Source organism: Bombyx mandarina, chromosome 01, assembly GCF_030267445.1.
Source record: "Bombyx mandarina strain Sakado chromosome 01, ASM3026744v2".
Taxonomy (NCBI): Eukaryota; Metazoa; Arthropoda; class Insecta; order Lepidoptera; family Bombycidae; genus Bombyx; species Bombyx mandarina.
Window position 1 is genome coordinate 11,955,411 of NC_143208.1, and position 25,762 is coordinate 11,981,172.

The 25,762-nt window shown below is 36.9% G+C and overlaps 1 protein-coding gene across 1 annotated transcript in view; it reads right to left on the reverse strand.

Annotated features, from left to right (window-relative positions):
* Window positions 1-24,650, reverse strand: part of LOC114246907 (discoidin domain-containing receptor 2) — a 187,570-nt gene extending 162,920 nt beyond the window's left edge. The window contains exon 1 of the mRNA XM_089730385.1: window positions 24,492-24,650. The gene's annotated coding sequence lies outside the window, so the exon portion shown is untranslated. The remainder of the gene's footprint in view (window positions 1-24,491) is intronic.
* Window positions 24,651-25,762: the final 1,112 nt, after the last annotated feature.

The following is a 25,762-nucleotide window of genomic DNA, read 5'->3' on the forward strand; positions in this document are numbered from 1 at the left end:
GCGAATGGCGTCGCCCAAAGCGTTAACGCGCTGAAAGTTGATCGACTGAAAGAAGTCGATCGCTAAAGCGAGATTTTCGGACGCGGTCGGAGGGCAAGTCGCGGGAGAGGGACGAGTCGCGGGGGCGGGACGAATCGCGGAGGAGGGAGTTGTAGCCGTGTTCGTGTACGGCAGCGGTTTCGCCCAGGCCGAGACACTGGGCACCGCCGCCGGAACGAACGCTGGCTTAGCCTGCGACGCAGAGGGTGCCGAGGCTTTGATGTCTGGGCCGGAAGCTCGGAGGCGGTTTCGGCGGGCGACGCGGCGATTTATTTTCGGGGCTCGGGGGCATCCGCGGTAATTTGCGGGGTGACCCTGTGTTCGACACAGGACGCAGCTAGGCGGTTCCGTCGCGGTTTTTTGATCGCGAGTGCATAGGGCCGTGGCGTGATCGCCTAAACATTTGACGCATCGGGGGCGCGCGTGACAGTTACGGGAAGAGTGCCCATACAATTGACAGTTATTGCACTGGCTAGGAGTGCCTTTTTTATGGGGGGCGTCGACAGCGATACCAGAGAGCCTACAGACGGTCTGTGTGTTAAAGATTTTCTTACCCTCGGGGGTAGGCTGGAGAGCGACTAGAACCATATTATATGGCTCCCTACCGCGACCGGTGTGCATACGGTGCACAGAATTCACTGGTAGGCCTTGTTCTAACAGGTCGACTTTTACGAGCTCTACATCTAACTCTTTAGGGATTCCGCGTATTACAACGCGGAGTTCGCGCTCCTCCTGAAGCGTATAAGTGTGGAAGCTTATACGCTCCTTACGGAGGTAAGAGGTGAGGGCCCTATGGTCATCAGATGAATGCACCTTTATTTGGATGCCGTTCGCGAGGTTACGGGCATTCGTGAAATTGATATTTTTGGCCTTAAGGGCCAGGGAAACTCGATCCCAAGCTGCCTTCTCTTGAAGGATTACCGGAGGAGGGGACTGGGTTTTATTTTGTGCCACCGGACGCGGCGACGGACTGGCACGGGCTGGAGGCGCAACGGGAGTCTGGGAGCGGGGGCGCGACGCGTTCGCGGCTTTGCTAATTTTAGCGGCCGCGGGAGCTCGAGACTCCGCGGCACGCTTCTTACTCTTTTGTACCAGGGTAAATCCATCCGTCGTTGAGGCGGGGGCGAGGTCGACCTCCATCTCCGAGTCAGAGTCGGAGGACGAGGAGGCGGGCGCAGGTGACCTACGAGCAGGTGTTTTGGAGGGCGCGACGGAGGCCGCGGATGATCGCACAGCTGGAACGGTGGCCACGGCGAACGACGCAGCAGTTTTACTCGCCAGTATAGGCGACGCGGGAACGGCAGGCACGACGGAGGCTGCGGTGCTCGATGTAGAAGCTTTGCACGCAGGTACAGGCGACGCAGGAGCAGCGAGCACGGCGGAGTCTTCGAGAGAGCTCGCAGTGTGATTGGCCTTGAAAGCCAGAAACTCTGAGGCGAGCTGTGGATGACGAAGTCGGAGGAACTCCGCGAATACAGCGTCCATGATCGCTGAGTGCCCAGGTGGGGCGGCCCTGGGTCTTGACAACACTCGCCTTGCGGCGAGGCCCCAACTTCTCGGACCTGAGCGGTTCTATTGAACACAGGTGGCGATGCGGCGCGATTACTACAGGACAAAGAAAAAAACACAACAAAACCGAAATAAAAAAAAGAAACAAAACAATTAAACACTTCCAGGAAAGCAGTTTGTCGGCAGATGTACCACGAACACAGAAATAACGAAAGGAAACAAAACAAATAAAAACTTCCAGGAAAAACACTTGGTCGGCAGATGTACCACGAACACAGGCCGCGCGAACAATGGCCGGGCTAACAAAAGCCGGGCGAACAAAGGCCGGGCGATCGAGTGGTCGATGGGCACGTCCGCACGTGACGGGTGCCTCTATCGGAATCTAATTTTGAAGTCTAACCTTGTTATCAGTACCGAAAAAGCGCGGAGGAAGAATCGCCTTAAAATCGGTAGGATAATAATTATTTTCATTATCAACAAAACATTGTTTACGATTATTAATATAAATGGACGACTTTACGGTGTTTGAAGTGCAAGCTGTATGCAACGAGCTGTCGCGATGAATAGAGTTCACTGAACTTGACAGCTGTGTATTTACTTTACCAATAGGTAAATCGGATGTGACTGATCGGGTCCTTGCAGCGTCGACGGCGTAATAACTTGCGTTACACTTTGTACACTGAGACCGAGTAACACCTTTGGTACCACACCCGTAACACGAGGATACAGCTTGCGTATTTTCGTTGTCGAATTTAGTTTTTGACGCTAATTTTAAACACTCATCACGAATATGTCCGTACTTTTTGCAATAAACACAGAACAGTCTTTTAACAATCGACGTAGATGATACATTATCAGTGTTCGTGTAGCGAGGCGCGGGGACTCGAACGGTGCTCGGCGCAGCGCTGTCGTCGCGTGGCGGGCCGCCAGCGGCGCCCGAGTTGAATATTTTCCGCGGCGTCATCCGCGCGTATGTATGCTGCGAAGTCGAAGCACCGGTGGGAACTTCGCCTACGGTACTACCCGATGAACGTGGCGTCGCTCGCTGAGGATGATGAATAAATTCAGGCGGACTGGTCTCGTAGATGGAGTCCTCGATATGGCGCGTTTTCTTTAATAACGTGTCGTATGAAGTTATTTCGTCTCTTCTTAATCTTTTACGAACACGACGGTGTAGAAGGCCGTAAAGCATATCAATTTGAACTTTCTCACTAAGGTCACCAGGTGGGAGTCGAGCTAGTAGGGCTCGTGCTCTGGCAACGAAGATCTCCGTCTTCTCTCTTTGTCCTTGCGACATTTTGAAGAGCTCTAAGTAGACTCGATGGGGCGGTCTGCAATCACCGAAAGCGCTTCGTAACGATGATAAAGCGTCGTCCCAGGAAGTGATGCTAGCTTTAACGCCTTGCCACCACACGGCTGCATTTCCGGTTAGTAACATCGAGAGTCCTCGTAACGCGATGGCGTGTCCTACGTCAGCACAATCTTTGTATGATTCGACCGCGTCAAGGAAACCGTCGAGTGAGTCGCCGGGCGCTCCGCTGAACCGCGCCGTGCATGACGCGAAGTTCCCAGAATGGTGAGCGGGCGTCGAGGAAGGCGGCGATGTCGGCTCCGACGTCGGTGTTGCTGATGATTCGAGTTGAGTTTTATGCTCAAAAACTCGGTCGAGTAGGCGTTCGAATGCTGCCATTTGACTTTCTTGTAATGACGCCATGTTGTTTGCGGTAAATGTTGGCGTCGGTCCCGCGGTTGAACCAATTTCTTCTTCAACGTCTTGAAAATCGGATTGACGCCGTGACTGACGACGAGTACGTGTCGTAATTACGTAGATTCACTCCGAAATACTAGTTAAAGGGCCCGCGCTTGGGCTGCCAGTTTAATGTTAGGTGCCCGACTGGCATGAGACTCTCTGGTTGTCAGTTCCGGTATCGACCGGGGACGCGTGTATTCCGCTTCAAAGTCTGGCGCGCACTAATTGGGGGTACGAATGATGCAACAGATGCGCGGGCGCGGGTAGCGCGGGGTGGGTCGTCGCGGCACGGACCTGAGTCACATTCCCTTTGGCTGCTGTTGCCCCGCGAAACGGAACGCTGCGTTACAATGTAATAATAATCAACATCAACTTTTACAAATTTAAACCGAATTAAATTTTGTTTCAAATGTGAAGGGTAGATGACGCTGTTCTTAATTATTTCAGAATTTAAAATTAAAATCTGAAAGCCTTGAAACATCAATCCACATAAATGTAATTTAAAAACTACAGTAAGAGGCTTAAATAAAAAGCTGAACTTAACTCAGCCTTAACTAGAATTTTCTTCGGAATTCAATAGTAAAGTTCAAGTTATTTTGATGAAATCAAAACCGAAATATTCATAGCATCTTAAACAATCACCTACGAATAAATATTAGTTATTATATTATTTATTATTCGTAGACAATCACAACGGTTTTATAGTTTTGGGAAGGGATTTTTTGTAACGCCATCTCGTAAAGTATTTCGGTATTACATTACAAAACAAAATTGTTTCTCCAACAGTAACAACAGTACTTGCTTCGGCAGTACTTAAACTAAAATACTAACAGTAACAACATTAACGTTATTTAATGTATAAACCGTTCAATAAGAACTGCAAACTATCCCCTTGAAGCTACAGTTTATGTAGGAATAATGACTTTTTGGCGGGAACGTGAGGTGTGAAGTTGTGTGATTTGTTTTAATTTGTCTATTTAGTGTTTCTTCGGGTTTAAATGTGTAATAATAGTGGTTTATTAACTGTTTAATATCTGTGAAAGTGCACAAATGTGGGAAAATTAAACAAAGTCGCTGTACGTAGCTTCTCGGTTTCCTCCAAAAAGTCCACTGAGATCTTAGTAAATGACCACCACCATTTTACTAAGATTATATTTCATTCCATATCATCTCATCTCATTTCATTTCATCCCATTTGATTAATGTCTCAAATTAATCATCTTCATTTCATTTCACTCCATAATATCACATTTCATTTCACTCCATAATATCATTTTTCATAAAAATATGAATATAAATTAAAATAAGACATGACTTAAAGGTCTCAGTTACCAGGTCATAAAATCCATTACAAATAGGAATAATTCCAGCGCACCCTGGCGGCCGTAGATTACCATTCTCGAATATTTATAGTCTGTGGCATGTCACTTTTTACATCGAAAAAAGTCAGGATCGAAATTTTTGAGCGAGCCATAGTTTGTGGTGATAAAATTAATAATTTCAAGTAGATTAATTGTTGTAATTGATATAACTAGTTAATATGAGTAAAATAAAGTTGTGAGTGATTGATATAATATACAATTTAGGAACCAGAAGTACCGTAGAATTAAATAAAATTTCGCAACCTCAAACAACTGTTCTGCTCACAGTAAACACAGTCGGTAGTCTGGCGCTCCGTTTACAACGGGATTTTTGAACGGAACTTGGCGCCAGATTCTACCGAATCTGTGGAAAAAGTCCACACTCTTTGTAGGTATGTATGTTTACACAAATATATTTTAAAAAATTCCGTAGAATGAAAAATAGAAGAGGATTTATTGGAAACTTGTATAATCCCGCAGAATCCCTTAATGGACGTTCGAAAATTGTCTAAAAGGTGTGTTCACGCCGTACCTGGCTTACAGTAACATAAAACACCATTAATTATTCTACGAACGAAAGTGTGTAGTTGTAAGCCTTTCCTGTTTTGTTAACATATATTATTATGTACATTTGCAGTAATCATCTTATGTTTCATGTTAAAATGAACATAAATGTTTTGGTTGACATAAATCTTGACTATTTAAAAATCACACATCATTAAGCACACCCGTGCTTGTATGTAATCCATGTGTTCACTAAAAGCATTTAAGAATTTAAGTTATAAATCGAGTATCAAATATGTTTTACTTAAATAAGATTCTCGCCATAAGCCTCCTAAAGATCCCATGGATAGCATTGCGCACCAATGCATCCATCTTCAAAGAACTTTGTATCAAAGACCGACTATCGTCAACTGTGCAACTGAGGGTTTTAAAATTCTGTGGTCACATCTCAAGAAGCGCATTCGATGGAGAGACTGGTGATCCAGGGCCGGGTGGAAGGCAGGAGATCACGCGGCCGCTCACCGACCCGCTGGACTGACCTAATAAAGAAGGCAACTGAGTCCACTATGGTCGAATGTACTCGAAACGCTTCGAACCGCCAGACCTGGAAGCGCATTGACTGGAGGGCGGTCGTCGGGAGCATGGGCGACCTAACGAGTCCTTCTGCACATACAGCGTCAGCGCAACCACGACCACTCTGACAAGAGTGTCCGACTAAGAAGAAGAAATAACATATTTTTTTTATTGCTTAGATGGGTGGACGTTTCCAGCCCATTTGGTGTTAAGTGGTTACTGGAGTCCATAGACATCTACAACGTAAATCCGCCACCCACCTTGAGATATAAGTTTTAAGGTGTCAGTATAGTTAAAACGGCTACCCCACCCTTCAAATCGAAACGCATTACTGCTGCACGGCAGAAATAGCCGAGGTGGTGGTATCTACCCGTGCGGACTCACAAGAGTTCCTACCACCAGTCATTACGCAAATTATAATTTTGCGGGTTTGATTTTTATTTTTATAATATTAAATAACATAATAATTAAAAAAATTAAAACGTCACACCACGACAAACAATAAACAGCAGAAACTTTGCTCACGGCACTTATGTCAGTGTGTTGGTTCTTTCGAGTAGGTAATTGATGGCTGGAATCGCTAAGGATCAGCGGTACTTTATTTAATAACTTAGTCTTGTTTAATAGCCAGGTCGTCAGTGGTGACCTCTGCTATTTTTTTTACGTAACGATTCGGGTACGGTAATCTTAAGTTGACTAAATACATCTTTTTTTGCTTAGGTAAGTGAATGAACTCACAGCCCGCCCGGTGCTAAATTGTTAACAGATCCTATCATCACGCACGTAAATACACCATCCACTTTGAGGCATAAGTTCTTTGTCACAGATTCTACAACATAACTGCCATTCAAACCGTGACGCATTACTCCTTCACGGCAGAAATAGGCAGGTTGATGGTACTTACCCGTGTGGGTCCACAAGATGCTCTCTCTACTGGCAGTAGAAAGTACCACGTGTGTTATAATTTAATCATATTTTTATTGGTAATATTTCTTATAGTCAATAAACAGACAAAAGCGAGATTGGCTTGCGGTAAAATAGTCAAGAAGTCAATTAGACGCTGTGTCAATTCGAATACGGGCACTGCCTAATCATAATCTTGTTTATCTTTCAAATAAACGCCACATTACACAGAAAAGTTTTCATGTAATTTATCGCAACGGTATTTTTTTAACAAAAGACCGAGTACAATAAGTTCAGAGCGTGAATGTCTCGTTAAAACATGGAATCAATTTTAATGAGGAACCGTTATCGATTCTTAATGACAACGATTTAAACTTGTCCAGTTTAAACATTCGCATCCGAAATCACCCGTTGAACACTGATGTGGTGATTTCTACCGCACGTTATGTCAATATAATATAATATAAATAAAATTGGAGTGTCTGCTTGTAATATTGAAATAGCCTCTTATTACTACAGGCATATTATGAATATATTATATACGGTACATACATCAAAATAACATTTTTTACAATTTTTGTCTGTCTGTCTGTTTGTTCCGGCTAATCTCTGAAACGCCTGGACCGATTTTGACGGGACTTTCACTGATAGGTAGCTGATGATATAAGGAATAACTTGGGCTACTTTTTTTAGACTAGCTTCGCCCCGCGGCTTCACCTGCGGTACGAGAATAACCGCGAGTAACATCGCGGGACTCAGCTATTAATAAAAAAAAATTATGTTTCCGAAGCGAAGCGAGGGCGGGTCGCTAGTATAATATAAGTATTCGACTATAAAATACAAAACATATTGACATCAGCCATGATTTTAAGGAAAAGTAATTCATAAATGGAAAATTGGATTTTTATTACTTTATATAGGTATATTACCGGGATCGAAATAAATTTCTTGATTTACGGCAATGAATTTCTAAATATATGCACATTCCTATTATATGTATATTGTACTTGACATTTGCGTAGCTGAGGACACGGTGTAGCGTTGTATGCGCTATAAAGATTGTTTTATATGTTTTAAGCCAATTTAATGGTAATGAAAAGTTAGTGATAGTTACGGCAGGTAACATTCTGAATACATACAAGAATTATAGTAAACTGCGAGTTATTCCGAAGTACGTATAACACTAAGCCAGAAGATTTTATAGAACATTACTTTTTAATTTGAGAACATATTTGAAGTCTACCCCTTCACTTGGATCGACAATAAATAAATTGTCTTCAAAATGAGCACTATTCAGAATTGATATTTTTTTACCAGGAATATCCATTGCCAACGTTTAAAAAATATCATAATTGGATTAGTACCTTAAAGCTTACTAAAATTATAAAAGAAACAGAATGAGAATATCCATTTTAAATGAAAGTTTGCTAAATAGTACGTATTCTTATGTTGAACAAAATACCGATTTTTGATCTTTTCTGTGAAAATTATAGAATTTCAATCATTTTACAAAAAAAGTTTGATAGCTATGATTCAATAACTTAATGCTAGTTCGCTGTTGTGATCTCCCTCACAAAACTCGATGTTATTAACTTAATCAATATTCTGAAGAAAAACAAAAGGGCTTAGTTCGAAGAGATGCAAATGTATGCTACCTTTTAATCTATCCTGTTGAATATTTAAACGAATCTAATTCAATAAAGGATTTCCTTAATTCCAAATTTCAAAATATCAATCATTACAAAGAAATAAAATATGGGAAAACATTCGTTCGGTTTCGTTTGATTTGTTAATGATCAATCAGTATACATTTCCTGATATGCAACCCTTATTTACCCGTATAATTAATTAATTATTCGAAATTGTAATTTCAGGTTGGTGAATTTTCCTCAAAATGTAACGCTTTGAAATGAATGCTTTGATGCAATTCTTTAATAATCGATAATTCGAATAACTGTTATTCGAAATTATAATTTCAGGTTGGTGAATTTTCCTCAAAATTTAACGCTTTGAAATGAATGCTTTGATGCAATTCTTTAATAATCGAGAATTCGAATAACTGTTATTCGAAATTGTAATTTCAGGTTGGTGAGTTTTCCTCAAAATTTAACGCTTTGAAATGAATGCTTTGATGCAATTCTTCAATAATCGAAAATTCGAATAACTGTTATTCGAAATTGTAATTTCAGGTTGGTGAATTTTCCTCAAAATTTAACGCTTTGAAATGAATGCTTTGATGCAATTCTTTAATAATCGAGAATTCGAATAACTGTTATTCGAAATTATAATTTCAGGTTGGTGAATGTTCCTCAAAATTTAACGCTTTGAAATGAATGCTTTGATGCAATTCTTTAATAATCGAGAATTCGAATAACTGTTATTCGAAATTGTAATTTCAGGTTGGTGAGTTTTCCTCAAAATTTAACGCTTTGAAATGAATGCTTTGATGCAATTCTTCAATAATCGAAAATTCGAATAACTGTTATTCGAAATTATAATTTCAGGTTGGTGAATTTTCCTCAAAATGTAACGCTTTGAAATGAATGCTTTGATGCAATTCTTTAATAATCGAGAATTCGAATAACTGTTATTCGAAATTATAATTTCAGGTTGGTGAATTTTCCTCAAAATTTAACGCTTTGAAATGAATGCTTTGATGCAATTCTTTAATAATCGAGAATTCGAATAACTGTTATTCGAAATTGTAATTTCAGGTTGGTGAGTTTTCCTCAAAATTTAACGCTTTGAAATGAATGCTTTGATGCAATTCTTCAATAATCGAAAATTCGAATAACTGTTATTCGAAATTGTAATTTCAGGTTGGTGAATTTTCCTCAAAATTTAACGCTTTGAAATGAATGCTTTGATGCAATTCTTCAATAATCGAAAATTCGAATAACTGTTATTCGAAATTGTAATTTCAGGTTGGTGAATTTTCCTCAAAATTTAACGCTTTGAAATGAATGCTTTGATGCTATTCTTTAATAATCGAGAATTCGAATAATTGTGTTAGCTATTTAATTTTTTGTGGCGCTGAAAGATTTCGCTAATATATTTAATTTTAAAAATCATATGTTGTGAGCCTGTCATTTCCACATTCACTGCGATGACAAAATGCAAAAAAACACATACTTTGTAAATTCTTAACCTAGAACAAAATCATAGAGTGTTCGTAATTTTTATTTGCATTATTCAAGAAAAAGATTCGCACAAAAGAACGATTTACCTTTTAAATTCTTATTCTACAATTCCTCATGTTTCTTGATGCGATCTCGATGTGCCTTTTAAATAAAAGTGCTCAAGGTGAAACCCAGGGAGAAAAGGTAGATATCGGATAAATTTTTGTATAAAGAGGATGGTAGTCAACACATGAATATACATAAATATATTGTTGTGTTCTTTAAACTTAGATCTAGTTGATTAATTTCAAATCCAAAGTATTTTTTTGTATTTACCAAAACGAATTTCAAATTTATAACTTAAGAAAAAATATATATACTTTGAATTGGATTAATATCCAATTTGTATATGACATTATGGCGTAATGACTATGAATCTGTAAGGAAATTAAATGAATATAATAGCAATTACGCTCACCAGGACTGTTTTTAATCTTTTATCCGAATGAAAGCAACGTTAATTTTCCCCGAAATATAATCTGATTCAAAACTCATTGATAAATATATTATTAAGATTCTGGGAATCTGATACGTAAATCAATTTTGGATTTTAAAAGAGTCATCTCCAAAATCTGAAATGGCTTTGAAATAGCGTATTAAGGCTTAAAACTCACGTCACATGCAATTTCAATTTGTTAAATTCTCAATCCAGATTCGATACGTTTTTTCAACATTGGATTCCAGCCAGTTACCCATGAATAGAAAATAAATGAAAAATATAGCAACGTTACAAATGGCAGAGTATGAATTTTAAACCGTCTGCATACAAATGAAGGAAGGCATGGCCTGGATTGAAATATTTGATTTAGTTCAGTGCATAAAGCCATACGCTTCACATATTGGGCTATATAAGCCTCTTATATAAAAGACCCGTTTATTGAAACAAAGTTATTGATGTGTTTAATTAAATTTTTATAGTATAAGTACTGTACAGTCTATGTTTGCTTGGTTTTCATCAAAATCAGTGTAGACAAGTTTGTCGTTTTACAACTATTTAGTTCAAGAATTTTTTTTTTTTTTTTCTCGTATATAATGGAATAACACCTAAAAGCCTTTCGAACCAAGGCGAATTAAAAATTCAATTTTTCTTTATCCACTCGGTCAAAATCTCGATGTTAGAGCAAAGTCATAAAATGATTATATTGACATAAGTTTTTAGACGTATGCTGATTTTGGAGTTAATCGTTCGTCTCTAAATTGGTCCGATTACATTAAAAGATTCCGATAAATTAGACATGATGCTATCTAATCAAGAACTGTTGAAAGAAGTCATAAAAGCCGATTAATTTTTGATGGCAGCGAATTCTTACGTAAAGGGTTCCGAGATTTAAATCTTCTCACGTGTCAAACAATTTGTCTTTGTTTTCAATTTTGCTGAAAATTTTATGGTTAACATGAAATACATAATATGCAAGCTATAAAAGTAATGTGTAAACATTCATATTTACATATAATATATTTGTGTGAAGCTTACATTGTTGTAAAAAGGATATTTTTATGGCTAAACGTAACAAAAATAATAATTATTTTATTAATAATTTTACTATTAATTTGAGTTTATTGAAGAAAGTTAGAAATTACTAGATTGAGATTATTCGGAGCTACCAATCAAATAATAGACTCATGCAAGATAGTTTGACATAGACTGAGATCTTGAAGAGCATTTAGCATAATAGTAGTCTAGAGTTGTAAATGGGTCATACGTTCAATGAATTTAGCAATTAATATAGAAACACACAAGCAACGAGTAAGTATAATAAATCTAATTCATGTAATCTTTCTAATTTACATCACTCAATCCAAATCTATTTATATAATATATAGTAATAGTAGTCATTGAGTCATGATAAGTCATATTATAATATTTTTCATTAAAAACTTTCGAAAGATCATCAAAGTTACTATGCATCAAATGCTAATGTAATTGATTGGTATATTATATAAAATTATAATTGTTTTTATATTTATTAATGTTTGGATCTGGACATTTAATCATACTAACGTTTACTGATTCTTTCTAGTTTTCCAGTGTTGTATATAAGTAGACGTAATATCTTCATGTTAATTAATTATAAAACATAATGACAGTTCTCTTATAATTGAAGTACCTCTGCGTAAATAGTGGATATGTAACGTCGACCTACCGTGAAACATTTTCCGTGAACAAATCTGTCGTCCAAATCTATCTTATTTGTATAATCTATCTATCGTATTTATCTGAAAATAAAACATAATACTATAGTCGGGGTTTAAATAAAGGCAACAAACTCTTAGTTGAGTTAAAAGTGACCTTATCGCTAACATATTCGTGCTCACGTATTCCCCTTATCGGTCGTGCACAGAACCGCGGCACGGCTGCTTTGGCATGTCAATTGTTTATTTCTAAGGATAATCTTCGAATATTCAAATGGAACGAGAGTATAAATATATTACTTTGAAAAACGAATAAAGCTTAAATCCACTAAGATATTTTAAATGGTATTCGAATTTTAAGAATTTCTTGTTAGTTTTTACTACAACAACTTTCTGATCCGCTGCTCTTCAGTCGTAAGCAAGTAATGAAGCATGAATTTGTAGGTTTTTGGATGCAATTGTTGAACCTTTTTTTATTGCTTATATGGGTGAACGAGCTCACAGCCCACCCGTTACTGGACAAGTGGTTAAGGACACAGTGGTTACTGGAGCCCATAGACATCTACGACGTAACTGCGCTACCCACTTTGAGATATAAGCTCTAAGGACTTAAGTATAGTCCCAACGGCTACCCCACCCTTGAAACCGAAACGCATTATTGCTTCACGGCAGAAATAGGCAGGGTTGTGGTACCTACCCGTGCGGACTCACAAGAGGTCCTACCACCAGTAAATCTTCTTTACGAAATCATTAATTCATCATCATTGTCGTTTTCATCGTTGTGCTGTTACAATTTTGTATAGTAGATATTCTGCAGATTAGTTCATGGTCTACATAATATTCAGCGATTCACAGCGACCTTAGTACACCGTGACTCACCTCATACCTCATATTTTGCGGTAGGCAGCGGCTTGGCTCTGCCCCTGGCATTGCTGAAGTCCATGGGCGACGGTAACCACTCACCATCAGGTGGGCCGTATGCCCGTCTGCCTACAAAGGCAATAAAAAAAAAAAAAAAAAAATACCGGCTGTGTAATATTATAAAAGTTCCCAAAAAAAATGTCAGAACCAGTTTCCGAGAAGTAATACACTGTTTTATGTTTTTTTCTATTAGCAAGATACCTTCTTTATCTATCTTCAAACATAACAGAAGCCCCATTTCCTAACCAGCATATTCGATGAAGTTCATAAGTAGCATTTACTTTTTTCATATGGTTGCAAACGAAATTGTAATTAAATAATATGAAATAAGTTAATTAAGTTTAATCAAGTTGAAAGCTAATGAACAGATCAGTAACTTAATTACTTTTACCAAATGGTTCGATTCACTAAGTCTTGTATTAGTTATTAAGTTTTAAAAACCAATGAAATGAAAACAAATTGATTGATGGAAATCACGAACAGATCGTTTAGTTTTATAATTTTGTATTTTGGATTCCTTTGACGGTGTGGCTAGACTATCGGAATTCGTGGAATGTCGTGGAATGTCATTCTGTGGATATAAATGTGGCCGAGAATTTTATCAAATCAAATAAATAAAGCGGCCAGGTTCTTAGGCATAAAAGAGTTTCTTTTCTCTATAGGGTTACCTCCTTTGCTTACAGTTTTGCAATGACACACCATTAAAGTGTTGTGTGTGTGCTTGAATTGATTTTGTATAATGAATCACCTACGAAACCGATCATTTATTACAGTAACTAGTTTAATAATTATGACCACTGAATCGAGGAATACGAATAGGAAAAAATGTTTATCGTAACACCAAAGCGAATTGTTTGAATGCTATTACGAAGGAAAAAAAAACATCATTTATTACGGAATATTTTATTGGACAGCCCTAGCGAATGCTCGCGCGTAAATGTAGCCACACCGGCACCACAGCGGCACCACGATTAGTCTTCCGGAACATTGGAAAATATTTTCAAGTGCTGTAGTCAACTTTCTTTTACTTCTTTATTCTTTTAAGTACTTCGACGCTTGAATTATATCCGACAAAGTGAAAAATATTTTTCCAATTGGCGGCGTTTACCAGGTGCTTTATTTGCGAGTTAAATTGTTGAGATATTACTACATTTTAGTCGAATGTTAAAGATTGGTAATTTAATAGCCAGTTATTGTCCCTCGTCGTGCCATATTAAGGTGGATTCGAGATTAGGCACGTATGTTTTCCGTTTGACGACACCTCATCAAGTTACATTAAATGTTCACGAGTACTCACCTATATCGTTGTGAGCAAAGCATATCATAAAACGTTACAGATTTACACATCGAAGAACCTCGTCAACTTACATCACCCTCGAAAAGTAAACAAACAATAGTTTTGCAGCGAGAAACAGAACTTTAATCACAATTTACGTCCCAGGAACGAATTACGAGCCTATAAACTTGTATAATTATGTAAAATAGAGTCCAAGGCAACCCGCCATAAACGTTATCAATTCAAACCTTTAACCGCTTCTGTTTAATAAGGGTAATTAGTTCGGTCCGCTCCCAGCAACATCTGAGATTTCGGACGAATAATTCTTAAACGTGTACCGCTCAAATATTTAACTTGGGCCGCTGTTTGTCATTAGAGGAATTGACGAAAACAGAGAAGAACTATATATAATGTTTTCGTTATTCACCCTAAGATCTAACTAAAGGATTGGTTTTATTTTATTATTTAATCTGATTGTTGATTGGATAAAAGCAGGCAGTAAATATTAATTTTGTTTAAAAACGTATCACATTAATTTAATTCTTTTAAGCTTATAATATTTTGATATTGATTTAAGTAGAGAAACAACTAGTAAATAAGATAATAAGTTCAATTTACACGCCATATTGAATGACTTTTATTCCAATAGGTTTCCGAAGACATAAACAGTACAGATATTCAATTTATTAAAGTTGAGGTGAACAAGTTATTCGCCTGTAATATTCCGATTTCATCACGTAGGTGGAAGGAAATCGGGCTCAGCTAAACAACATGGATAAGTGCTCGAAATGTTCAGTAGTCGAATGAATAATTTATTGCTAAGCGACTCTGCTGCTAAATGAGTGTAAGGAGGGAGGCGAGAAGATTGCCTAGTTTTGGTGAAATGTTCCAGTAAACACTTTTACGATTAACCATTTTGTTAGTGGCTTTTTTATGTGGAATGTTAATAGGGAAACTAAAGAAGATTGGAAAGCTGACTGCTATGAATAATATCATTATCATTAATATCATTAAATATGTATATACCTTTAACGAGCGAAAGCCACCCAAAGTTTGGAGACATAAGCCTAGGCCTAGCCTACAATAAGACTAGGTTATGGGAGCTGAGAAATAATGCTCTATCCCTGTACCATAATGCAATTATTTGTAAGCAGTTTGTAGAGAACACGTGAATACTTACGTCACTATTCACTAACGTATGCTCTGTTTTCAAGTATTAAATTAAAACCTACGAGACTGTAAATAACACTGTATTCTATGAAATTAAATTAAATCTAATAACAAACAATTATTAATTAATAAATAAAAAAACGTTATATTTAAATTTTGGGGTTAATTAATGAATTAGGACTAACAACGTATTTCGTTGGAAAAAACGGTACCGGCGGGATTTAAACATTGATATAGTCGCATCGGTGGATACGAGTACTCAGGGTCACTTAATCTTTATTAGGCCAAACTTAAGTCTGCCAATGGCGGTCCCGAGCCCGGATGAGAAAAGAGGAGGGTTAAGTTGGAGTTTGACCTTTCCACCGTAAAACAGTCAACGCCGAATATCTGGTGGTGGTTAATTAGCCGGACCCAAATAAGGCTTCAGCGGCCTTGAAGAGCTAAATCTCTTTCAAAAGCACTGCTGTAGGAGAACGCGAGAACCCACCATATGTATTTTCCCAAGAAAGCCTCATGAAGCCACGACCTTCAGGATTATGGACGCAAGGAGGGGAGGCTACACTTCATGAATTTGATGTGAAAGGCACATTCTAATCGATTTTAAATAAATTGAACGCTGTTTTTATAACTACCTACTAGAAAAATTATTCGATTCTTTGCTTAAGTGAAATTAAAATAGTCTGTGAAACTTCATATCGTTCGTTGAACTAACCGAATGAGTAGTCACTTGGCTCGCGCTATGAATTGTGAATGCGCGGGTTTTTTTTAAGTTCTTTATTTCGACTGTTCTTTTGGACTGTACGGTAATCGCTTTATTTTAGAATAATTACTCGTAACATTACGGGAAACATAAATTAATTAGGTATTTAAAATGCTCACTCAGTTTCTTCTTTTTAAAATCACAATGCAATCAAGCAAATATTAATATATTTAAATATATATTTATATGTTTAATCAAATTAGAATGAACAGAAGATATTCGAGTTTTTTGTAGTACTTTTTTTTGTAGATTACTTTGTATTTGGCTTATAACAATTGTAATATTATTACAACTTACTTTTTAAAATATCGAATGTGCTTTAAAGCCTACCGCTCTCATTTTATTTCTGTTGTCTTTACCCTGGGTATTGGCAGTCCGTGAGCAGTGAAAACTTTCTAGTTGGGTCGATGTTCTCATCTATCTTCGATAGCATTAGAAGTATATATTTTTTTCAAAATTCACGGGATTTGCTCGACTGCAGCTGCTGATCCACTGTTGGAGCAGTAACAAGCGGTGCCTAATTGTCTGACACAAAACAAAGCCCTCACGCACAATTACAACTATATCGCAACTAAAGTAGATTCCTCCCTTCCTCTAACCCCTCCTGTTCGAATCATGCCGATCCCTTAAGGCGCCTAGTTAATTATTTATTGAAATAAGATACCGGACCGAAGTGTCCGTGATTATACCGTTGCTTCCATCCTTTGTAATTATTTACCTATCACCTCTAATGAAAAAGGGCCTGTGTTACGGGATTACGAGAAAATCAACTCAATAATTAAAACTGTTTAAGGAAATAGTAATGACGAGGATTGAATTTTTAGGGGATTTTAATTAATCCTACAACAATCCCTTTCGAACGTAAGGCGGTAATTACAGATTCGACGGATCCCTATCTATATAAAGTCATTTGGACTATTCTTTTTTTAAATTTAATGCTCAGAAATCGTTGCACATCAAGTAAATAATGACTCGGTTTTAGCAAAATTAACCTACATTAAAAATATTCATTAACGAAGTAGGTTAACAGCGGGCTCGTATTAAAAAAACCACATAAAAGCGTAATCGCAATGGAAATTTTTGAGAGTACTTCTACCAGTTAAACGACATCGGGCCGACACGATTTATCTGCAATTGCCCGCTCATTCAGGGCGCCGCAATGCGTTTGTTAAAAACGGAACGTCGATGCGGCGAAGGGACATGAAAAAAAAAAGACAGAACGCGTACATAAATTAGTAGGGAAAAAATGGCGTCTCCGCATAAAGTGAGATATGGCCAATATAACGGGTATGATGTACGCTGGATGGGAGTTGCGCGGTCAATATTGATACGCCTTTATGACCCATTTACCTTTACGGTTACGCGGCCGGGCCGGAGTCGTCGGAATTCCGCCGTGGCAACGTTTAAAATTCGCGTTGCTTTTGAAAAGCCTTAACTTGTTTACGCTGTCTGCGACGGCCGGAATTGTGTGATATTTTTCAGGTTTTTTTTTATACGCCCCGGTTCAAGAATTCATCTGCTGTTTTTCAGCGCAAATCGATTAAAATTCAGATTATCATGAATCGTTATATTATAGTTAATAGTATTTACGAAGAGACATGGATGGAGTGTGTGAATGACGATATGAGAGGGAGAGAGAAGTGAGTGTTGAGATGACGGCTGATAGAAGAGAATGGAAGAGACAAATTAGCTGTGCCGACCCCACCTAGTGCGGTAAGGTGGAGAAAAAGAAAAAGAGTATTTACGAACATGCAATAGTTAACAAATATAAAATGAAAGTGGCGCTTGTACTCAGAAAAGACGATTTCTTAATGTGATACCGAAATATACTTTAAAAACTGCAACTTCGATCTAGAAACTTAGTACATTAAGGGCTTTCAACATATTTCATATTTAAGCGGAACTAAAAAGGGGCTATTTACAATTATTGTATTGAAATACTGAAGAAGATGAGTCGACGACCTTTAGAGATAATTGGAAAATGGCTTAAGTCAGCTTTCAGAGATCCCGAATATTCGCAGTATGTAAATCAAATAATGCTTTATTTCTCTTACATTTGCAAAAATTTACTTACTTCGTTAAAGTATTTGATCTGAATATTTTGTTAACAAAAAATAACAAAGAATAACAACAGACCCTTAAATTTTCAAACGAAAAATAATACCTTTAAGGCACATCAAACAATGGAGCTAAAAAATCTATCGACCAGCTTTTAGCCGTTCAAAGATTGAGAACAGTCAATGGACCGAAGCGCGATGGAATCTGAAAACAGTAGTAAATTGTTTCCATTGAATAAATGTCAGCTCGACCGAATTGGGGTGTTTTACTAAGAACAGAACAGACCGTAGCGAAGGTGTCGACTCATAAAATAAATTGAAATGCTTCGTCGATCAGGAATAGCGGCAGGACGCGGCAGTCGCTCGCTGATCCGACGATAAATCAACTCGGCGCTTTTATGTATAAAAAAAGGGAAAAAGGAGTCGAGAAAGTCGTTTATTTGTTTCCAAACTATATTCGAATGGTGCCCGAGTTCGATACTTTACTTAAAACCACTCTTTCCATTTGAATTTCACATTTAAAATTGACTCTAAAGAGATGAATGTGAGACCGATTTGAGTGTAAAAGTTCAGTTACGAACAAGCTTCTCGAAATGAATCGCTTTCGAATTTACGATTAAAATTTGATTTCACGTTTTCATTAAAAATTAATGCGCATTTACGCTTCCGAACGCATCAAAGCCCACCGTAATTTGAACATTACCGATTTTCCGGTTAAGTACGTGTTTCATTATTTTCCCTGAGATTCGTTGAAGACTTTTAGAGAAATTAAAAAAGTTTTTACGTTACCCACCTCGGATTGGAAGAGTCTTGATATTATATTAATTCTTCACCTTGGCGAGTCTGTTCAGGCCAACCCCACGTCCACTTAGAAATAATTTATCGAGATTAGAATTTATGAAAATGAAATTTCACTTAACTGCGTAGTTCGACCTTTGTTTTCTGAAATTGAAATTCAGAGTATGCTTCTCATGGATTAATAATATAAAATACTTAGCATACTCTTAGTGTTTGTTTGTCGAGAAACAAGTGACAATTTCATTAATAAACTTTTGAAATGTGCGAAAAACCATTGATAAAAATTAAACTAAGCGTTTGATTTCCCGAAGCATTGCTCAACTAATTCATGTACGATATGAGCTTTTAAAATTAAAATGTATTTCAAGAAAAGTGGATTCGTTTAACAAACTCGCTGATTTAAAAATTGATTAAGTAATTCCACAGTTTATATTGAAGCAGCTGGGAAAGCATCCATCTAACAACTTACAGTGAAGGGTTCTGTTTTAAAGACGAACGTTGTTTATTATTATTTATTCAATATTACTTTATATAGTACAAGAAGGGATGTCGTGCTCATGACTCACGTGGTGGATGACGGAATTCATATAGAGGTATCACGGAACGAGTAGCGCCGTGAGTCTAGTTGTAGTGTTGATCGCGGGAGCCCCTCTAATATAACCGGGTTCAGACCCCGGGCGAAGATCGGACTTCGGGTATGAGAGTGCAGGGGTGTCGTTTAGTGCAGTAGAGCTCTAAAATAGCCCTAGGCTCGCGGTCTGCCCCCAAAATCTGCAGATCGTCAAGTCCCACATACCCCGCGCGCCCCCTAGGCGCGGGGACCTCGTAGGAGGTACACGGCCTGAAAATAGGAGACATAACGGAAGCCATAACCTTCAAACGGGAACGCACGTCTACTTGGCGGCAGACTTAAAATCTATTATAAAAAATCTCCCTACCAACGGTACTTATAATCTCACCGTTAGTTACATGAAATGTAATAATGTTATTTTAATCTTCCATTTAGGGAAGGCAAATTTTTTAAATCTCCATCTATTTTAGCCTATTTCGTTGTTAAATAAGTTAAATATATGTTCAACTAATTGAGCTGCAAGCCCTAATTACCCACATCCTAATCTGGATATCAAAGGTATGGTAAATAAAATGGAGTGTCCAATTATTTACACGGATTATTTTTTCTCCACAAATTGGTCACTGACAAGAATTTCCGATACTAGATCTTGTTTTCAAATATTACATAATATTGAATCACCACACTTTACTAGAATACGGCGCAAAATAAAGTACCCCGAACAAACAACAAACATCCATAACTTGTAATAGGAAACTAGGATTTGTGTTCCCACACAACTTGGTCCTTATATAGTTTGCATGTGGCTTTTAGTGATATTACCCACGTAAAGGTAGAGATGCAAGTTTCGATACGTGTCGCCTTTCATTCTGTATTTGCATCGCAGATGTTACAGAGCACAGCTCTGTGAAAGCAGCGTCGTCTATAAGAGTAATTGCAGTGAAAAGATCCTTGCTACTGATTTCAATAACTTAAATGCTTTTTCACATGATATTTGGTATTTTTAATTTAGACGTACTTAACAAAATAAATACGTACTTAAAAAATGTTCACGATTTTGTAGGCAGCGGCTTGGCTCTGCACCTGGTATTGCTGAAGTCCATGGGCGACGGTAACCACTCACCATCATGTGGGCCGCATGCTCATCTGCCTACAAGGGCAATAAAAAAAAATACTTCCACGATGAAGGAATAACATCGTGTAATAAAAATCAAACCCGCAATACTATAATTTGCGTAATTACTGGTGATAAGACCTCTTCTGAGTTCGCACGGGTTGGTACCACCACCCCGCCTATTTCTGCCGTGAAGCAGTAATGCGTTTCGATTTGAAGGGTGGGGTAACCGTTGTAACTAAACTGAGACCTTAGAACTTATATCTCAAGATGGGTGGCGCATTTACGTTGTAGATGTCTATGGGCTCCAGTAACCACTCAACACCAGGTGGGCTGTGAGCTATAATTTATTAATAGGTATCATCATTAATAATTAAAAACATGAAGATGTTCTAAGGAAGCTCAGAACAGGTGTTGCGGCATGCCGATAACCGAACAAGGAATGTTTAACTCTTTACTTGTTATTGTTTAATTACTTATTATGAAATTAATTATGTATTAATAAGCAGCAACACGCAAAAGAATTGGTTTCAGCTGTCAAAACTTTAGACTGTATCATCTAACAATTATAATTACTGGTGGTAGGACCTCTTGTGAGTCCGCACGCGCAGGTACCACCTTTGAAGGGTAGGGCAAGCCGTCGTAACTATACTGAGACCTTAGAACTCATGTCTCAAGATGGGTGGCGGCACTTACGTTGTAGATGTCCATGGGCTCCAGTAACCACTTAAAACCAGGTGGGCTGTGAGCTCGTCCACAGGTCCATGCAATAAAAAAAAAAAAATTAACCAGTAACTGGTATCAGAATAATAAAATTTTCGAAGCAGCTACAAATTTTACCGCGATCCGTATTTAAACGTAATTGACCTTAGTAAACGTCGTTTTGTTCATGTACCTACATGATGTCATGACATCTAAAGTAGAAGTAGTGACTTTATAAAGTTAAGATGTAATAATGTAAAAATGACAACTGCGAACTTGACCTCATGTCTTACGGTTGGTGATTGTATTCACTTTTGTTACGCCTATGGATTCCGGTTACCGCTTAACATTAAGGTGTGAGCTAATCTACCCGCATAGTGATAAATAAAACATTAAAAAAAAATCAGTATATCATTTCTAAATATTGTTGGTTCTGTATTGTATTTCAATTAAAAATGCCGCCTGTCTTTAGTCGAATAACTATGACTGTAAAGACAAAGATACCTACAACGTACTGTGAAATCTACATTTCCGATCCCTCTCGAATCAATAGTAGGCTGCCTTCATGAGTTGTAAGAACTTCAGGATCATATTAATTTTATTAGGCTGCAATTGAGCGGCGCGTCGTAAATTGCTGAAAAAGTCACAGAATCGATCGCAGGCAGCAACCGGAGAAAACGAGGATATAACCCACCTGATAGTAAGCGGTCTCCGTCGCTCATGGTCATCAGCAACGCTAGGAACACAGTCAAGCCGCTGCCTACCTAAATAAAAGGAAAAAAGTCGATTTTCCAATGTCAGTGACTTACTTTTTTTCTTTACCATTGACTCAAATTTTGTCTAAATCTATTTTTAATTTTAAAATTAATATTTAGTTTTAATAGGAAAAATATTTCTGAGAATATCTATCATAAAATGGAGGTGGTTCAGTTATTCAAAAGATATTTAATTTACAGATGACTAACCGTTAACAAACAATCAATTAGCAAGTTGTAAATTGGATTCTAATTTAAATTAGATTAGTAATTGTAAAAATGATGTTTTTCTTTCGTCTTTTTTTTCAAAACTTTTATAAACAGTAATAACGCGTCTTATGAAGATAAAAAAAAGCCTAATTTACTTAATGTAAATGATAAAAGAGATAAGTATTGCACTATTAGTAGATATAATATATCTATGTATTTTAAAACTGTTATGAAGGCTACTTACGGTCCACTAGATTGTAGTGGTAGTATAACTGTTTAAATCTATAAAAAAAATAGCCGGTCTAATTTCCAACAATCTAAATAAGTTCAGCTCAATGAAGCGTGGTTATTTTAAAGATGGCGACCAACTATCGACTATTTAGTATCGATTACTAAAATGAAGTTAATAATAGTTGGTTACTTTGTTTTCTTTAATTCGAAGCGTATTTAAGCAGTTTTTTATTTATCATTTTGTTTAACCACTTTTTTTTTTCCAACTATACTTAACAGAAAGAAATAGCTGCATTCAAAATGCCATTATTAAAAGCTATAATTTTAATGAAATCATTAATAAAAATACGTAATCAAATGCCACGTTTATGGGAAAACTAATCACACTTGACTCGGATTCGTTTTTATTCGTCTATCTCAAGTGTGAAATATAATTTGCGTAGGTTTATCCTTGTTTGTTTGGGTCCAATAATTGAATATCCAATCCTACATTACCTTTAGATTATGAATAGATCCATTAAAATTGTATCAATATCTCGTTTTCCTAATTTGCAATGCTGATTTTCAAGTTGTTCCGATTTTCCTAATTGAATTCTAATGCGGGTTCATTGCCGAAACGAATTGCCGATTCATACGAATACGGTTTGTTTCAAGGGTTGTTAGGTTAGTTTATAAGTACTTAAGCAACTACATATTTTTTTCTTCATCACAGGAAACTGATGATATGACTTTGAAGTGAAGTGTATCTGGTTCTGATAAGTCGAAAGGGATACAAATGCTGCTTCTCCATTATGATGTATCCGGCGTCCAAAGATGAGACAGTTGTTGTATTGCAATATACAAGCGAGAATTAGATCTCAAATCTTACCTTACCTACCTTCACGGCATTCACGATTAAAATGTGTCGTCTGTGGGCTTTATTAGCCACTTAACACCGGATGAGTTCGTCCAACATAATTAGTTCGATGATGCACTAAAAATCCTGCCACCAAACTTTTGTTATGTCTGCTGTAAAATAATCATACCCTTCAGCTTGAAGAATAGGATGTCCGTTGTATCACTATAACTTTCGTCTTGGATGTAAAGGAAGGTGGTATAAGCTACGGTGACTACTTAGAACTTATACGACACGATCTTACTCAACCTAACACAGATGAACAAAAAAAGTTCAAGTACAATGAAAAAAACTCGAACTTTTCTCAGCTGCTTTTCCACGTATTATTACCTTCACGGTCGAAGTTTTCCTTTTCATTTATGGTTTTTAATTAAATTTCTGATTTTGTATTATTAGGCTCTAGAATAAAACCATGACAGTTCTATTTAAATTATTTTCTTTGGTTTCCACAGCATATTTTGCTTTTGAATATGTGTGACTCCATTTTATTAGTTTCGCAAATCTAAAAAATAGTTTTTCACTAAGCTTAGTCACGCATTTTTAATAATAATTCCGTACAGCAGCTGTGTAACAAATGTGAAAAAAAATGGACTCAATAAAAATCGAAAGATATATATATATTATGAAAATTCGGAGCTCCGGTTACAAAAATTGTAGCTGAAATCACGCTCCTAAAATTTTTTTATTGTTTTATTTAATTTTATCTCAGTCGATTTTCTCAAATAATCCGTCCAGTGAGTTTGTTAAATCGCCCAAATAATAATTCACTGAATTTAAATAAGTGTCAGTTGCTCAGTAGATATGTTTCTACCATTTTATGATAGCTTCTCAGAGTTTATAGGTACTAATTAAAAAAAAAAGCCAGAATATTGATATTATTCACCGATTATGTGAAGTTTTTTTTTCCTTTTAAATATTTTTGTTACATATCAGATGAATGTGAAAAACACTGGAAAACCGACAGAGAAAACACACACATACAGGAAAATTATAAGCAAAACAATTTCCTCGAACTCCGCCGCCTCTCTGCCAATTCTGATAAAATCCTAAAAAAAACCTTAAATGCTACTAAAAACGTACCTTTTAGATGTAACTGCACTGGCACTGCTCGAACAAAACAGGCATCTTAATAGAAAGTCTTCATCACGACAAAAAAAAATTTAAAGTCACTTCACAAAAGTTTATGGACTTAGAAAATTTTTACATTTCCCCGCCGGTGGAATCGCGGGAGGCTTGGCTGCTCGGTTGCCTCTTCTCTCGACTTCTGATGTGAATGTGAGGCCCAAACAGACCTGCCGGCCCATTTATTCTCGGAGGAGTGGCATCGCGCAGGCGTCCAGCACCCTGTTGCTTCTTACCGCTGTATTATTTTCACTGTCGACTATCGATGTTTTAATTTATCAAATAAAAAATTTGAGAATTATGGAATTTCTAATATTGCTATTTTTATTTTTATTTGACATACATAAATGGTCTGTTGGCTGAAAAATACAAGATAAAAGTGATATTTAAAAATATCGATAACTTTTTGTTCTAGGAAAAGGTTTTTTTTATTTTAGCACTGTTATCGTACAACATAATTAAATGTTAACTCCGATTTATTTATAGAATCAATTTTGGTAAGTTGATTATTAAAGAAATTTTAACTAAGCTCACATATATGCATATTCACAGCACTCTTTACGATATTAACAAAATAAATAAATAAACTATCAAAATTACCAGATATGCGTGTGGGCGGTATCGACATTAACACTGTCTCCGTCACTAAAATCGCCTCCCCTAACACCCTCTTGCCTGTATCACCCACCTCCCTATCGTTTAAACACTGACTTATCAAAAAACTTACGTTTAAGTTACAAGTTTTACCACAACGATGCTGAGCCACAGGCAAGGCAAAGGGTAAGGATTTCGCTGTGTTTGCCCCCGAGCGGAATAAATCGAAGGGAGCATCCCTTAATTCAAAAAATTCTGCCCGATATCAAACTCTCCTTGATCTGATTACGTGACGATCGCAGGAAAAAGTGCCGTAATTACCTTTAAATTAAATTTAAGGTCTAATTATATCAAATTTTTTTTTAATAGTAACAAAAGTAATTGTTATTTGTACAAAAAAAATTATTAATGATCAATTTTCGGCCCTCAAGTTAACTTTGAATAAAATATTTGAACTACAACTAAAAATATTAATATATAAAATAAGAGAAAGTCAATATTTAATACTTTAAAAAAATAATGATAATGTCATTTATTTAAACGATAGATAAAACGTTTATTTCATTTCAATATTTAGCTAACTACATTAAAACAAAATAGTGTCTCGGTGAAATGTATACATTGAATATTCTCTT